This window comes from Myotis brandtii, unplaced genomic scaffold, assembly GCF_000412655.1.
Source record: "Myotis brandtii unplaced genomic scaffold, ASM41265v1 scaffold374, whole genome shotgun sequence".
NCBI lineage: Eukaryota > Metazoa > Chordata > Mammalia > Chiroptera > Vespertilionidae > Myotis > Myotis brandtii.
In genome coordinates this window covers 2,251,163-2,269,309 of record NW_005364372.1, presented here as the reverse complement: position 1 = coordinate 2,269,309, position 18,147 = coordinate 2,251,163, and positions in this window count along the sequence as shown.

Below are 18,147 nucleotides of genomic sequence, written 5' to 3'. Positions count from 1 at the left end.
CTTTGACCTTCAATAAATATCTGAGGACACAAAGAAAGCTACACATGTTATAACGGTTTTTCCACTTTTAATTTGTTGGAAAGAAAAAACTTCTCCGAGGATTTTTTAAATTCTTATTTCTATTTGTGTATTTTTAGTGAGGTTACCCTTTTCAAGTACACACTATTTTTATATCTCTATCCTAATTCTGTCAAGTTCAGCATAAATGAATACACAAATGTGGTATTTAACACATGATTCCTTAGCAACTGGCCAAACTATTAGCATTTCGTGGGACTTTTCCTTTTCTCTGTGCATGGCACAGGGAGATGATCCCACAAATATTTTCAACCCTCTCTATGATAAAAGCCAATGCACATTCCCAAACTCAGCATCTCTGACTTTTGAATTGACTCCTTTTACTGAAATTAAAAGTACCTCTTTCATCCTCTTCAATGTCATGGTTTAGTGACATATTTCTTTAGGCTTGATCAGTAGTTTTCAACCAGTGATGATTTTGCCCTGCAGGAGACACTGGGCAATGTCTTCAGACATTTTTTGTTATCAGAACCTAAGGGAATGGGGAGGGAGGTACTGGTATCTAGGGGGTAGAGACCAGGGATGCTGCTAAACACCCTACAATGCACAGGACAGCCACCCACAACAAAGAATTATTTCCCCTCGAAAGTTAATAGTGCCAAGTACAAGAAACCCTGAGCCACATTAAGATCTTGCCTCCATCTTTTTAAATAGGTGGGTGTTTGCAAGAGTTTATAAGCTTTAGAAGCACTCAGTAATTAATACCAGTCTTTATTTTAGGCTCCCATACAGTGATGAGCAAATAAGCTCAAAGCAGATGAGTAGGGATTGGCTCCCCCAACCTTCTACCATGTGTGGAGGTCAGATACATGTCCTTGAGCTTATGAGAAGAAGCCTAACTTCTAGGCCTCTGTTCGCTTAGCATCCTGCGCCACTAGTGGGGTCACAGTAAGGCGACTGAGCCTCTCATCATTTCTTCCAAGAGATGATTAATTATGAAGAAAGGTCTCCACATGAACTCAAAATTTCAGCTGTCTGCAGAGCAAGTTGTCTGTGTTCAGGAAACATCTCTTTTGATTTGAGCCACCAGAAGCTGGTTATGCTTAACCCACATATGCTCTTTGTAGAGCAGGCCTTCCCAGGCAGATGAAAGACATGAAATTTCATAAATACTGTAAAGTGCTAAAAATTTGGATGGCAAACGCACAAAAACTGCCATCAACATCCACAGGCTTCGAGCTGCTATTAGGCGTACATACTATGACTTTATTTCCTAAACTACATAGATAGCGCTTAAATGTATAGATTTATTATCACATTTGGCATATTTTATTTATAGCATAAGAAAGGTGAAACATTCTGCAGCATTGCATGTTAAGATTAGGATTTATTGTCCAGGAATCCTTGAACAATTTTATCAAAAGCCCATTTCTAGGTGGTGTTTTTCTGCAATAAATCATAGAGCAAGAATCTATCAGTGGACACCAGGAAGAGATAAATGAGTGCAGAGGAAAGAGGGTCATCACAGATTTTTTTTTCCTGTATCATGACCTGTCATTGGCAGAAATCCATTTATTATGGTTCACAGATGATTTTTTTACCTACTTGCTGTGTTTTCTGTTGGGGGTGTTAGCTAAGATAAAATGAAAACCGGGCAAAACGTAAGCTATCAAAACCCATGAAGACAGACATAACTTAAAGATCACGAGACACAAAGAATATCAATTTTCTCTCCTCCCAGGAAGCTGCAACTTTCTCTTGAAATGTCTTTTTATAATGTAAATATTTTAATGTTTAAAGTGACTGCTCCATTCAGGTAGTAGTGCAGTTCATGGAAAAGCAGAATCTGTTGCAGACTAGAATTCTGCCCCAGAATGTTCTTTTAACAGAAAAGCAGGGGGCTATCTAATAGTTGTTGAGTAGGTGTCAGGCACCCCCTGAGTGAGCTTTCTGTCTTTTTTTACAAACCCTGTCTTACTGAATTTGTCATCAGGACACTCTAATTTGGAACAAGACCAGGTACATGAAGAAATACATGCTAAACACCAGGCTAAATAGGAGAAGGATCATCATGAGGTTATCACCACAACTACAATTGAATTTACATTTGAGTGCAAGAATTCAATAAAATATAGTATTTCAAGTTTCTTTTTTTACATATTTACTTTTGCATTGTCTTTGCCTCATCGAGTTGTCTAGGCTGCAAAATGTATTTCTAGCCTCTTAAAATGAAACACTAGTAAGTATGCATTGAATGAATGCTATATTTCCACATCCACTTTCTCTGGGATGTAACACTACATGACACCCTAGAAAGTCACTCTCCCTCTGCATCCCTCCCAAATGGACTCCAGCTTTATGCATAATATAGATGATTAATAGAGAAAATATAGGTGCATGATAGCTTGTCCAGTGTATGGGCCAGACCAGGTTCCTTCTATTAGGAATTCAGTGCAACTGGGGTTCCCATCTCACCCGCTTCTTCCTGGGCAGGTGAGGACAAACCCTCCACTGGGGCACATACCCCAGCACCACAACCCTAAAACTCACAGAGAGGAGTCAATAGCAAAACGGAGGTGACTGCTTCCTTGCTCTACTTTGTCAAGTACAATCTGCCTCTCTGCAGTACTTGATTGGGAGAAATTAGATAGAATTGTTTAGTCACATGTTAAGTACCGGGGATTAGATGAGGCAAGTAAAGTGATTGCCTGGGGTGCAAAATTTAAGGGGGGGGGTGAGTTCAGTCATCAAAATAAATAATATTTTAAGGACATTTATAAGAATTAAAATCATTGTGACCCTGGCCATGTAGCTCAGTTGGTTAGAGCATCGTCCTGATATGCCAAGGTTGAGGGTTTGATCCCCAGTCAGGACACATATAAGAATCAATTGATCAACACATAAATAAGTGAAACAACAAGTTAATGTCTTTCTCTCTCTTCCTTCCTCCTCCTCTTTAAAATCAGTAAATAAAAATCAAAATATATATAAAAAAGAGAAAGTCATTGCAAAAATTCCTGATGAGTAAAATATCAATATTTTAAATAAAGACAAGCTCAGTATTATTGATTTTCTTTTGCTCAAATGTGGTCATTTTTTAACTTTTATACTAGAATTGCAAATAAGTTATGCACCACTGTGACTAATTTACAAAATCTAACTTTGCATATATTTACCATTACCAGTGAGGTTTACGCTACCATTTTATGTTTTTATGATGTTAATTAAAGTTCTTTCACTTCTGTTCAAAGAATTCCATTTCACATTCCTTGTAAGGCAGGGCTAGAGGTAATGAACTCCCTCAGCTTTTGTTTGTTTGAGAAAGTCTTTATCCCTCCTTCATTTCTGAAGGGCAGCTTTACTGGGTATATAGTATTTTTGATTGACAGGCTTTTTAAAAAAATATTTTGACTATGTCATCCTATTTTCCCCTGGCCTGAAATGTTTCTGTTGAGAAATCTATCAGTGGTCTTATGAGGGTTCCCTTACATGTAACTTCTTTTTTTTTTCTTTTACAATTCTTTCTTTTCTCTGCATGTTGGTGCACTGGCCTGGTGAAGGGACAATGAGGTCAATGTGTAAGCACTTCTCTTACCCTTCTACTGTGTCTGCCCTGGTCTCTGTTGCGCAGGGGGTACTTCAGCTTCACCCCCATGTTCTAGGATTTTCTCAATGGTGTCTTGTTCTTGAGTAATCGTTAGTTGCTGTTCTTATGCCAAGGAGTGAAGGCAGAAACAACCTATGTCACCATCTTGGTGACATCACTGGCCAATTATTGTCTTTGTAACTGCAATGGTTCCACTCTGGGCATGTTCTGGAAGCAGGAATTTATCACATGTGAATGCTGTGAAGGTTGTGCCTGGGAGCATAATAGAGAAGTTTATAGGAGGGGTTGATTCACAGGCTCTAGTTCTGGTATACCAGTCGTCAACTGTGGGACTTCGGGTGAGTCACTTGACTTTTCTCATGGCAGTTAACTATCTAAAAAGGATGTTGGAGAAAAATAAAGGTTTTGTGATGTATCTGGAACCTACCATATCAATGTAAGACATCTATATTAAAATAATGACAAGTTTATTGAATTGAATTTATTTGAGGTTAATCTGAATTATTATTTTGTTTGTTCTTCTAAAGAAAACATTTTATTAGATCAGCTTTCTACTCCTTTAATCTGGACACCTGAGAGACCCTGGAATCAACTGAGGGCCAGCAGTAAATTTTGTTCCACCCCCACTGTGATTTTTATCTGTTTTGAAGATCCAAAAAAGATTTCCAAGTGTATTGATTCTCTGCCTTTAATAAGCATTGTGCATGTTTTGTTCTTAAAATATGGTGTGATACTAGAGGGCTCATTCTGTTCCAACTAAACAGTTGCTTCCCATGGGGATCCTGGTAGAACTAAACCTGGGGAAAGGGATCAAAGACACCAGTCATTGCCAGTCAATTTTGGAGTAAAGACCATGAAAAAAGAAGATTCATGAAGACAGCAGTTTTATATCACATAGCCATCTCAGACTTCTCTAATTGGCATTGTTAATCAAGTTTTCCACTGATATTGGTAACTTGAAATTTCATTTAAATACTTTGCCCAATAATTACCCTATGTTTTCCCCCAGCATACTATGGTAATTCACTTATAGGATTTTTTTTTCTCTTTTTCTTTTTTAAATATATTTTTATTGATTTCAGAGAGGATGGGAAAAAGAGATAGAAACATCAATGATGAGAGAGAATCATTGATTGGCTGCCTCCTGCATGTCCCACATAAGCATTGTGCATGTTTTGTTCTTAAAATATGGTGTGATACTAGAGGGCTCATTCTGTTCCAACTAAACAGTTGCTTCCCATGGGGATCCTGGTAGAACTAAACCTGGGGAAAGGGATCAAAGACACCAGTCATTGCCAGTCAATTTTGGAGTAAAGACCATGAAAAAAAAAGATTCATGAAGACAGCAGTTTTATATCACATAGCCATCTCAGACTTCTCTAATTGGCATTGTTAATCAAGTTTTCCACTGATATTGGTAACTTGAAATTTCATTTAAATACTTTGCCCAATAATTACCCTATGTTTTCCCCCAGCATACTATGGTAATTCACTTATAGGATTTTTTTTTCTCTTTTTCTTTTTTAAATATATTTTTATTGATTTCAGAGAGGATGGGAAAAAGAGATAGAAACATCAATGATGAGAGAGAATCATTGATTGGCTGCCTCCTGCATGTCCCACACTGGGGATTGAGCCTGCAACCCAGGCATGTGCTCTGACTGGGAGTCAAACCGTGACCTCCTGGTTTATAAGCCGACACTCAATCACTGAACTACACTGGCAGGGCCACTTATAGAATCTTGCCACTCATTTTTCTTCAAATGTTAGCCAATATCTTAAATAAAGGAGTGTGCCCATTTTGGGGGGGCATCAATTGGGTATTTTTTGAAAGGAGTAATAATTATGAGTGATAATAGAAAGCAGAAATATTATATTCTTTTTTGAGAAGTAAAATATTGGCCTGAATAATCACACTTAAGGCATCTGTTGTACCAATATCATCATGGAAGGAAGTCCAATTGTGTGTGTGTGTGTGTGCGTGTAAGAGAGAGAGACCATACATGGGTGTGTGAAAATCTGAACCTACTTTTCTCTTCTTTTCCAGTGACCCTAGAACTGTGTCTGTTGTCGTTTGGATGTGACCCCTGGACCCGTCTACTCTCCTCTAAGCCTTATCAGCACAGGTGTATCTGAAGCCTTTATATGCTCATTCTTAAAACTGAGTTAATAATCCATGGAGCTGATAATCCATGTGGTGTTTGATTGTAGGGCCAATGGGAAGAATTTAACTACTTTGCCATTTAAAATAATTTAGTTCAATTGTTATAAAGAGAGTGACTGATAGAAACAGAGGAGAAGACTGAGTGAACTCTTAACCCATTGCAGGGTGTAAATTAAAGGCTGTCTTTGGCTGTTTTAACTTAGTCCAGACATTTTACACAATTATTATCTCAACAGGGTAGAAGAATGAAAGGAGCTTGCTTCCTTTGCCACATATTTTTTCTTACCATCTCTGACATATGTGGAAGGAGCGAGGGAGGACAGGAGAGAGAGAGAGAGAGAGAGAGAGAGAGAGAGAGAGGGATTTCACTTTATTAGTTTAGAAAATTAACTTATGAATGTTGGTTATATGGTTGCTTAACGTTAATTTTTTTTTTTTTGCAGTGGGGTGCGTTTTATTGTGATATGTTGTAAGAGCACAGAGGAAGGGTATGTAGGGCAAGGAACAATTCTGGGAAAGGTGACAGGAGGTAGGCCTCTAGGATCCCACACCAGCAGCGGACGGCTCAACCCCCTTCCCCACCCTGAGAGTCCCCCCAACCATGACACAGAGTCCTACAGGCTTATAGGAGGCATTCCACAAATGCGGAAATGAAGGAGGCCCCAGGCCCAGGGTCTACCTCCTCTTAGAGACGCCAGGCTGAGGCACATGGAACATGAAGATAGAAACGAGCAAGAAACCTTACAATCCTACCTGTCCCCTCCTGCCATCACCCCACACATACAGCCCTACAACCCAGCCATTGCAGCCAACAAAGGGGAAATGGATACCCCCAAACATCAGCACAGTCAGTCCTGAGTCCAGGGGCCAGGAGGGAATGACAAGACAAATAGGTGTGACCAGACTTTGCTGGGGCTCAGGCAGGCAGGGCAGGGAACACACGGGGGAGCAGGGCCTGCACACCAGCCAATCCTGGTCTGCAGAACAGAGGTGGGAGCTCAGAGCTGAGTTCCACAGGCCGGGGGTCCAGGCAGACCCCTAGAAGCAAAGCAACTGGTGAGGGGAAGGTCGGTCTGGTTGGCGTAACAGCAAGAGGGTTCATGAGGGAGGGTAGGAACAGGGCTGAGGAAGGCTGGGGCTGCAGCTTAGAAGCCTGGTGGAAGGGGGTTGGGAGCCAGACAAGAGGCCAATGGGCATGTGTGGGGGAGAGGTGAAAAGAAGCAGGAAGAATGCAGAATGCCCAGCTGCTCTGCAGGCCCCGGGTGCTCCTCACTCCCATGTCCTGCGCTTACAGGCACTGCTTGTTGCCCCACACACAGCCTTGGAGAACACGGGTGTGGGGAGGAAGCGGCTGGTCTTCATGAAGGCAGAGATCTTGTTCAGGCCCTCAAAGCAGCCCAAGAAGTCTTTCAGGTTCAGGAACGCGTCCAAGCACCTGGGCTCGAATATGCGCAGCACGTCCAGTAAATCATAGGCCAGGAAGTCCACGTAGGTGAGCTTGCTCCCTGCAAACCAAGACTTCTTCCCCAGAAACTGCGAGAAGAGCTTCATCTTTTCAGAGATGTTTGTTTCTAAAGTGAACAAAATTATGAGCCGACGAGATATTGACCTGTTGTGTTCTATTTTCAACTTCTTTGCCTGCCTTCTTGGGCTAATGTTGAGAGGATTAGAAGGAAGCTTATAACCTTCTGTGTGTTTTTGAAACTTCCCACTGATCAGCCTCCGAGAAAAACGCACTGGCGTATCATGTTCCTAACACTTAAAGATCTAATTGGGATATTGTTCTGTACATGCTGTTAGACACTGGTGACAAGAAGAGTCCTAGCCCACACTGGCAGGGAGCCAATACATACCTTCCCCGAACAAAGTGCAGGATAATTAAAGTGCAACCACGGAGAGAGCACCGCAGAGCGCGCACAAAAATAGCCACCAATACAGGGCCGGTGAGTGTGCTCCTTGGGAACCTCAGGAGCTCATGGCTACTTTCACTTCCCTTTTCTTTTCAAATATAGTTCATCAGAGGACGTTTCTTTGCCCCCGCCTATTGCCTATTTTGTGAGAAGGTCTAAATTATTTTTTTTAAATATCAAACTTATATCACCCCTCAATCAACTATGGGAAATTACCTGAAGAACACTGTTAGGAGATCAAACATATGTGATTTCACAAAATGTAAGGGAAGCAAGGCATTTCAGAAGCTTCATTTCAATTACAAATGGAGAGCTAAGCACTAAATAAAATGCAGGGGGTATTTTTACATCAGTCACCATTCCTATTCAAACAGCCTATTTAAATATGCACAGGCCTCTCACGCAGAGCCGCTCAAATGCCCTCGCATAGCAGGTTCTGCAAGTAAAGCAGGAAGGAGTTGGGATTGTATAGGGCTGCACAGGACCCCGGGTAAGCTCGCTTACCTTTCTAGAATAACCAATTTAAAAAATAGTTTTTTTTCATTCTTTTTTTTTTTTTAACACACAATTTCGTGGTAATCATCAAGCATTGGGAACCTCTTGAGTAGCTGGTTCCTACCGTGAAACCTAAAGGATTTACGCTGGAACTTCCAACACCACGAAAGGGAACAATGCTTATAAATCCCTTTCTCGGTGATGGGGAAATGGGATCCTTAGAAAGCTCCTTCCCTATTCAATGAAACCTGCCAATTTTTTACTCTTAAAATATGATTCCGTCCACAGGGCGAGTTCAGAATGGTTTCTCCACGTTTCTTTAGATCGTGTATAAATCAACGGCTGGGCAGCAGATACCACGAATAAATCATCCAGATTTTATTCCTTCTCTGTTTGTAGAACGCATTTGCAAGACCAATTTCTGATTCTGAGGAACCCCCTTGACCAGGTTAAACTCTAGCTGGCTAGCTTTTTTTAAATTTTTTTTTTTTATTTTGGTTTGCCTTTCCCAAAGTGATCTGGCAAGGTCAAACGGAGAGTTATCACAGACAGGCGTCTGTTTATTTATACATGTTGCTGTGCTATGCTGAGTTAGGCTCAACACATTCAAGTTTTTAAATCATATGACTTGCTTTCAAATCAACTTCCTCCAGACAGCTGAAGGATTCGAGTCCATGGATACCCTAATGTGTGTGTGTGTTTTAATTAAATCTCTTTATAGGGTCACTTAATGGTGGTTAGGATGCTTGATGCAGCCCCCAGGTGGAAGACTGTCTGCAGAGCATAAAGAATGAGCTTCTCTCCTTCTGCCACAGCCTCTGCTGATTTACAACCACTTTGTGTTTGATGTTGGACAGGATAATTTCATCAGTCTCCAACCCTTGTGATCACGTCCCAAAATGACTCGTCAGGTGAAGCCCCTGCGGAAGATTGCTTGTCACCGGTAGGAAGTAGCTGTCTGCTGTGAGTACTCTTTCCTCATAAATGTAATCATCTGTTAGTTATTCATTGAGCTATACTTCATGGGCTTGATGGAGTGACGAGGGCAAGGGACCAGCTCCTTGCTGGGAAGGCGCTTAGAAACAATGCGAGTGCCCACGGTACTTTTCTTTCTTCTCTTTCTGATCTCTTTCGAAAGTTGGGAGGAAGAGTGTATAACTGGGTTCATTTTTGAAGGTCGCTATGGAAAACGTCCATTTAAGTACATTGGAGAATTTTTTAAAAATTGTTAAACATTTTACAGGCGAGGAAATGGACTTAGAGTTGGTAATTTGCCAAATGTCAAACAGTTTGTCATCAGGTTTGCCTGATTTTCAGCTCTTTATTCCTAACCAATCAGCAGTATTGCAGAATAAATCAATATTTCAATGAGGTGACACAGTTGCCTCTCTTACACTGTTAAACCTAATCTAGAGCACAATAATTTGTATTTAGCATCCTGTTTCATTTAAGCCAATTCCTACGTAGCCACTTAACTCATTTATTCATTGACCCAACATCTAGTTAGCTTCTACTTCGTGCCAGACACTGGCCATATGATGGTAAGCAGGAACAGCCCCTGCCCCTCTGGGACTCACTGGAGGGGTCAGGGTATACTATAAATTACTATTATGATTGTATGATTACTGTCCATAAGAGCCTCAGAGTTCTGAGAAGTCAAGGGCAATGAGTGTGACTAGCCAGAGTGACTGGAGAAAGTCTACAGAGGACAGGGCCATTTGAGATGGGCCATAGGTGATGTCTACATCCCCAAATAGTATAGGGCCTCCTGGGATGCATACCACCAGTGCCAGTCACACCACAGCCTGACTTGTCCCAAATCTCTGTGTGATTTCTCTTTGTTATATCTTGGGAAATTTTGGCAGAAAGGCTCCTGGGACCTCTGCAGTGAGGTTGTCTTGGTATCTTGGGGTTGTCTTGGCAGGTTAGGTCTGTGCCCAACAATCCCACTCATAGATTTTGCTCCGGGTCAGTCTCTTCATTTTGGGGCCTGATTGGTGGATAGGAGACAGGTACAGGAGGTTTGAAGCAGCAGCCATGCTAAAGTTAGGAATCTTGGTGAGTTTGAAGCAAGGTCTCAAACAACCTGGCAGGTCCTCAGGGTGCTAAGAAGCATCCCAGGTCTAGGCACAGTCCCAGGAGCAGATCTGAAATGCTTTTAAGATATACCAGAAATTGTATTGGTTGCTGTGGTGAGCTTGTGGTTGGAAGGCCTAAACATGGAAACTTCCAGAGCCCTTATTTGTTCTCACGCTTAAAATGAACTTTGCGATGCGTGTAGGTTGATCCTTCTCCCCGATGAACTAGACCAGAATATTCTTTCCATTCATAGTTTTGTATTAATAGTGGAATTCCCAGTACAATCATTGTGTACTAAAGGTAGGGTGTCCAGGAGTCATTGGAGACACAGACTTACGTCTGGAGACTGCAGAATATGGAACTTACTAGAATTCTTTTTCCCAGATGGACCCAAATGTGCCTCTGTGTGACTTGATGTTGGCCACTTTGTAGCATGAGTAGTAAAAGTAAATTACTTTTAATTATTGGGTTCTGAGGCATTGAAAATTTGGTACTTCTGTTACCAAAGACAGCAGTGAAGGGGGAGAGACTAGCACAGGTGAAAAAGTTTCCATTTATTTACATTCATTAGAAATTGCCCAGTGGATTCACTTTTTATACAAAAAAATAAAAGTGCTCCGAAGCTGGTATGTATCATATCCAATAAAAAAAACTTTTTATGATGAAATTAAAACATGATTCCCAACCATGATATTCCCCTTGTAGGCACAAGGGTAATAGGGCTACTTTTAATAGGGTTGTATCTCTTCCACTAACTAAACCATATCAAATGAAGACAGAAATAAAAAAAAATAATGTCAGTGGCAATGAGGTAGACTTTTGTGGCATCACTGCCATTGGCCATAATAAGAAGCACTAAGGAGAATACTGGCACCAGGGATCATCTAAATGCAGACCTGGAAGGCATAGCTTTGGCACAAACCACATCATGCACTCTAGAATTGCCTCCTGTCGTTGTGAGACAGGTAACCTGCCTGCTGCAACTCCCTTGGTAGAGCATGTGACTTTTCTGAAGCGTGGAAAGTGTCCCAACTTTCCCTGGAAGAAGATGGGTTGGTCGCCTGGAAAATGGTCTCCTAGAAAACAAATCTAATGGGTGCTGGTAAGTTAGGTGTGAAGCCTTGCAAGACAGAGGGAACACAATCTGTAAAATAAACCAAATGTCAAGAGTTCATGGGAAATCACACTTTTAAAACAAAACCATGATCCTTTTCTAAACAATTATAACCTAAATACAGAGAAGAAAGTAATTTGGACACTCCCCCCACCTAGGACCTTCTTTACTCTCTAACAAAGCTCCATTGTTTTCTCATGATTTTGCTTTATGGGGTTTAAATTAAAGGGAAGCTATTCGATGGCAAAGCAAATCTTTGTTTTAAAACATTTAAGTAGCACCTATACCGGTAAACTGCCTTGAGGGCCAGTGCTTGTTCTGAGATGAATTTTTTAATTGGAAATATTTTAAATCATTATCATGAAAAAACAACTATAAGACAAGAAGTAAACTACCATAATACCATATAACTTTACATTAAAAGTGTCCCGAAAGTCTAGTGAAAGTCCCTCAGATATCCAATGTATATAATGAATTAACTTCTCTTTTTTACCACTCAGAATTTACTAGATACATACCATCCTTGAGATAAGAAAGAAAAAATGACCATTCAAATTCTCTTGTAGCATCCCAGAAGGAACTAAATTACCCCAAAACCTTCAAGTGCTAGTTGGCCCAATTGTTCTACTGACTCTGGGATAGAGAAACTTTAAGTAAAAAGTTGACTTCTTTAGTAGGTACTTTCAAAGTAATTTCATTAAGTTTACCACGTAATTATAATTGAAGAAAATACAGGGTTGATTTTTTTAACATGTTATTACAAAATCCTTTACTTTAAAAGCTGTTATTAAAAAAGAAAAAGTGGCCTTTCAGTACAAACTAAGTTGGAAAGCATTATAATATATAGAACAGACACTGGACTTTTTAATTTACCCAGTTATAAGAAAAACAAATGAGACTTTTAATCTTTTCAGAAATACTGTGGGTATCTTTATTTCCATTTCCATAGAATTTAATGAGGACATCAATATTAATATCATGGTGGCTTTGAGCCACTATTTCAGAAATCTATGGGCTATTTATCTTTTTCCTCATTGCTTTTTTATTTTGTAGTGAAAAGTGTATTAAATGCAAAGAATTTTTTCATCAATCAATTTTTAGATGTGTAAAAATATAAGCTCATTAGAATTGGCTTATCCACAATTGTATACACTATTTGGAGTAAGATTTAATCCAAGTACGGGTGATAAGCACTAAGCTCAAGATGTAGAGAAGCATAGAGCAAAGGTTCAAGAAAAGTCTCATTAAAGAGATGAATATTAAACTAAGATTTGAATGATGAGGAGTTAGCAAAGAGAACTGGGAGACATGCTCTAGCCAGTGGTTCTCAACCTTCTGGCCCTTTAAATACAGTTCCTCATGTTGTGACCCAACCATAAAATTATTTTCGTTGCTACTTCATAACTGTAATGTTGCTACTGTTATGAATCGTAATGTAAATATCTGATATGCAGGATGGTCTTAGGCGACCCCTATGAAAGGGTCGTTCGACCGCCAAAGGGGTTGCGACCCACAGGTTGAGAACCGCTGCTAGGCAAAGAGAATAGCATGTGCCAAATCCTAGAAGTGGAAGCTTGCACAGTTTCCCAGGAGAATTGAAGTTATAGAGTGAATGCCAAAGAAAAGACTGGAGGGCTAAGTGGTTCAGAACATGGACTTTATCTCAAGTACAACCACTAAAGGGTTTCAATCATGGGATTGGCTAGATCAGATTTGCATTTATTAAAATCAATCCCATAGTTACCCAGGGGAAATTTTAATCTGGGGAAAAAAATTTTTGACAATCAAAAGCAACAAAAAACAAACCAGTATAAGGAAATCAACCTGCCATCTCAGAAGCAGTGCATTAAGGGGCATTCGGGGGCTGGAACAGGCAAGGCCACAACTCCTGGCCTCTGACGTGTGATTGCTATTTTCACTGCATCCGCTGAACTAAGCCTGGAGAAGTCGGCTTTTCATCTGAAGTTCCTTTTCCTTTGCTTGGCTGTTGTTTGTACAATATGTTCTCAGAGCATCTATCATTTAAATGTGCATGCTTAGGTCTTATTATCCTCTGTTTTCCCACTTTTATGACTGCTTTATTTATTTCATCTTATTACATTGTGTGGATTTCTGTGTGTCACCATAAATCCCTTTAGAAATGAGTCAGTCTACAAATAAATAAACGAATGAAATAGAAATAATTTCAGACATTGTTATGATGCTTAGAAACAAAAAATGGCAAGACAGAAAATTGTATTCCTATTTATTTCTTTCTTTCAGAATTACTGGTATTAAAAACAATAATCTGAAAACCAAAATATGGAGCATAGCCCTGTTAGGGTTGCCATAGGAAACCTTTTAGGAACCTTTTAGTTGATGGGCATGCCCTGTGCTGAACCAGTGTGGTCTAGGACAATTTGGAATCTGGTTCCCAAGTTTAGGTGGTGGTCAGAGGGGAAATATGTCCAGAAACAAAGCAAAAAGAAGGGAGGGCATGCTATTGACTTTTAAAGCTGGTTTCAGAAGAGGAATGGTAGTCACCAGGACAGGAGGTTTGAACCTGGATCCCCTTAGCAGCTCACACAGCCCCTGCCAGTTCCTTCCCTGTGCAGAGCCTTCTTCCAAGGGTGAAGGCTGGCTTCCATGCCTCAGCTCTAGCTCTCTTTACTTCCAGCTCCTCTCTCGTTGCATTTACCACAAGAGTTACAATGATTTATTTATGTGCCTCCTCCCTACCAGTCAGTCTCTCCTGAGTGTGCATGTTTGTTACTCAGCTCCATGTTACCGTGCGGTAGCTGGCACATAGTTGGTGCTCAATAAAAACAGGTTGAATAAAAACATGAATAAAATCCATTATTTACTCTTTTTGGCCTCAATTTCATTTACAGTATAAAGGAAGTAACTCAGCTGACCCCCAATTTCCTTCTTTGATTCTTGCACTCAAGGCACCAAAGGCCTTTTTAGACCGTAAAACAATCAGTCCTTAAAACAATCAGTCCTTAAAACATTTAGATCCAGAGATGTAGAAGCATGGAACAGACTTTGTAATATCAAAGGGAAGGCGGGGGAGGGTGGATGGGTGGGAAGAGACTCACCAATGAACTTGTTTGTATATATGCATAACCCATGGACACAGACAGTAGGGTGGTGAAGGCCTGGGATTCGGGGGCTAGAAAAGGTCAGTGGGAAAAGGGGAACATATGTAATACTTTCAACAATAAAGGTTTTTTTTAGTATATTTTTATTGGTTTCAGAGAGGAAGGGAGAGGGAGAAAGATAGAAACATCAATGATGAGAAAGAATCATTGCACACCCCCTACTGGGGATCAATCCCGCAACCCGGGCATGTGCCTTGACGGGGAATTGAACTGTGACCTCCAGATTCATAGGTCGGTGCTCAACCACTGAGCCACACCAGCTGGGCAAGATTTAAAAAGAAAAAACAGAAAAATATTGTCTTAGTTAGAAACCATGCAACTTGTTGGTCTTTGAGTGTTGAGACATCTAAGTAGTTAAGTGACTTTAATCTGAGAGTGAGCCCTGGGGAAGGAAAAAAAGTGGACAAAGCCCTTTAGACCCCAGGAGAGATCAATGCTTCTTATATATCCTTGTATTTCACTATACCCTTAAAACACATATTAGTGATAGAAAGAAGCACACGAAGGCTAGCATTTAGAAATAAAAGTGGGCCAGGATGAAGAAAAAAGGGTCAGAAGCAACTGGAAAGAAGAGTGGGTCTAAGTTATGTCTAAGAGGAGCGTTATGGTTGAGGCCATGGCTCTGAAAATGGAGGGAGGCTGTGAGAGGCTCTGGATCCATACTTCCACCCAGAGAGTAAATTCAGAAATTGTCTGAAGCGTCTGGCCTTTCTGTCAGTCATACTTTGTTGGAGTTGGAGCTGCTGCGAAATGAGTTTGAACAGGAGCACTTTAAAAAGATTGAGACAAAAACATAATAATTGCACACTCAGGCTTGTAATTTCAGAAATTCATGATGTTAAAGGCTCCAAACATGCTACTTCAAATTTGGATTCCTTTTCACTCTTCATGAAAGACCAGTCTCGTCAGATGGGAGCTGATCGCTATTTTTGAGTCAGACCTGTAAGTGGTTGGAGTCCATTGTCAGAGTGGGAAAACTGTACTTCTTCCATAATTCAAAACATAATTGAAAGAATGTAGCTCAACAATTTTGAAGTAATGAATTTTTTTTAGATAATGGTTAACTTCAGTCCAATCTTAGAAAATTCGAGCACCAAAGGATTTCTTTTTTTTAAAAGAAAATAAAGAGAAAGGAATCGATGAGCAAAAATGGTGTGTTAGAGCAAAACCACCGTTTTTTAGCTGTTATCTGTCCCATTCCCTAAGGAATACAGAATACATTTTTAAAAGGTATCTGTTGACAAAAGTCAAGAAAAAAAAAGCACTCTCAAGAGTCAGAAGGAGTCACCAATGACTTAATTGCATTAATTGTCCAGAGGAGATGGGAAGTGCACGGGTGGGGTGGGGGAGGTGGGGCTGTATTCCTCAGGAGGCGCTGAGGACCTTTATTTTCCTGTATTTTACAAGTGTTTCACGCCAGCCTAAAGCATAATGTGTGCAGGCTCTTACCTTGTCTCTCTCTGAGGAAAAGAAGGAAAAGGGAATGAAAAAAAATATAATCATGGATGGTAAATAGAAAAGGCACTTGTGCCGCCCTGGCCTCCTGTCATTGTCTCCATTGTAAGCCGTGTCAGAGCCATCACATTAGGTTGCCACCACAGGGTGCATGCAAATGGGAGAGCGGGGAGGCAGGCAGCGCTGAGCAGCCACCACCTGCACATTTCAGATTGTTGGCAGGTACATTGCAGTGGACTAAAACAGAATAATTACTAGAGATAGAGTTGGCAAGTGTAGTATACGGGAGAGGCATTCAATTGCACACGAATATGATAGGTGAACTATAAAAAAAATCATGGGGAGGGAGGGGGGAAAACTCCCCATTAAACACCAGACAGCTGGCAAATTCCAGTCCTCCATTTGGTTTTCTCTGCAATAAGAAAAGCTGACCTATGAAGTCAGATGCTAGCAGATTTTGGACCGGTTGTTGTAAGCAGGAGTAAAGGGTAAAATTGGGGCCTTGAGCAGGCCTCCCCTCAAGGGCCAGGGACACGGAGGGAAGTGTGTGATAACCACACTGTGCATGAGTAGAGGCAGGGTAGACCATTGCTTTGTAAACACTGGGGTGCTTATTTATCTATCATACATACAGCATTTATGGGCCAGTCACTGATCTACTAGTAAGCACTTTATATTTATTAACTCATTTAATTCTCAGAGTGACCTTGGCAATGCTCTTCTGATCACTGCCGTTTTACATGTAGAGGAGGAAGTTGAGTCACAGAAAGTTAAATGACTGACCCAAGACTACTTAGCTGTTAAATGTCAGGGTGGAGGGCTCAGCTCAGGTCACCTGCCTCCCAAATCTACCCTATAGTCCATCATGTTGAGCTGTCTGCTAAGGAGAATGCATGGGATGTTAAATGGGATGCTGTACAAGATTTACATAGAACAACAGCAACAAAGTGATCATTTTGTGCAAGTTATCTAGACTGTTCAAAGTGAATAACATTAGCGCCCTGAATGTGCAGTAATTTACACAAAAGTTATTTTTTTTCTTTGTGAATATCTGACCAACATCCCCTTTAATCAGAGTTTTGCCAATGAAATGCCTGAACACTAAAATCAAACACTGACTCCTCCAGTCATTAGCTGTGTGACTGCAAGCAAGTTACTTAGCCTCACTAAACCTCTGTTTCCTCACCTGCAAAAATAGTAACTATAATCAAATCATTTCTAATCTTGTAAGGATTACAGATAATATAGAGTCAATGAATGGGCTAAGTCCCAAAATGGTAGCCATTATGATGATCTTGGCTGTACATCACTGTTGTCCAACATTCTCATGTAGTCAATAAGTAATTATTGAGCACCTACTGCATTGCCAGGTATGGTCATAGGCACCAGTGCTCAATAACACTTTCATAGCTCCTCAGTATCTTTTATAAGGAAAATATTCATGTATGTGTAGTGATCAGATTTGTCCATACCTCTATTTTTGAAATCTTGCTTTTGAAAGACTAAAACTTCTCCTTTTCCAATCTTATTATAACTTACTCAAATGTAATTTATCTCTAAAAGGTATGGAAGCCAGGACTTCCTTTTAGAAAAATCATATTGTTGTCTCCTTCTAGTCCAAACTTGATAGTCTACCCTATTAGGGAAAAAGATATTCTACAGCTTAAAATGAATATCAATAGCTTCACATGGGAAGAATGAGGAAAAGTCTACTCCCTTCTCCCTTTAAAATTATGAGTTGAGATGATTATCCTGATTCATTATATTGAAGTCCACTCTGATCTCAGAAGTCAAGAGCCAATTTCCTTTAATGCCAGGAGCCACACCTTCTGTCCTTCGAGATGTTTCTGTCTCTGGACACTTCTCAGCATTCCTGGACAGCGACTATAAGGAAGTTGGTGCGTTTCTTTACATGTGGTGGGACCAGAAATGACCATCAAAGAGAAGAAGAACCTCTGAGGCAAGAATTCACAGGCGTGAGTTAGTGGTTTCTGCCCACATGGAGATTCACCCTTCAGCTTTACAGAAGATGGCATGATTGATGGAGGAAAGGGTTGTTGATCTTTGTTTGAGCTGGAGCTTTGAAGGAGGAGCAATACCCCTGAGGCCATTCCATTGGTGGAAGCAATAATCATTAAAGACATTTCCCAAAGGAATGAGAGATC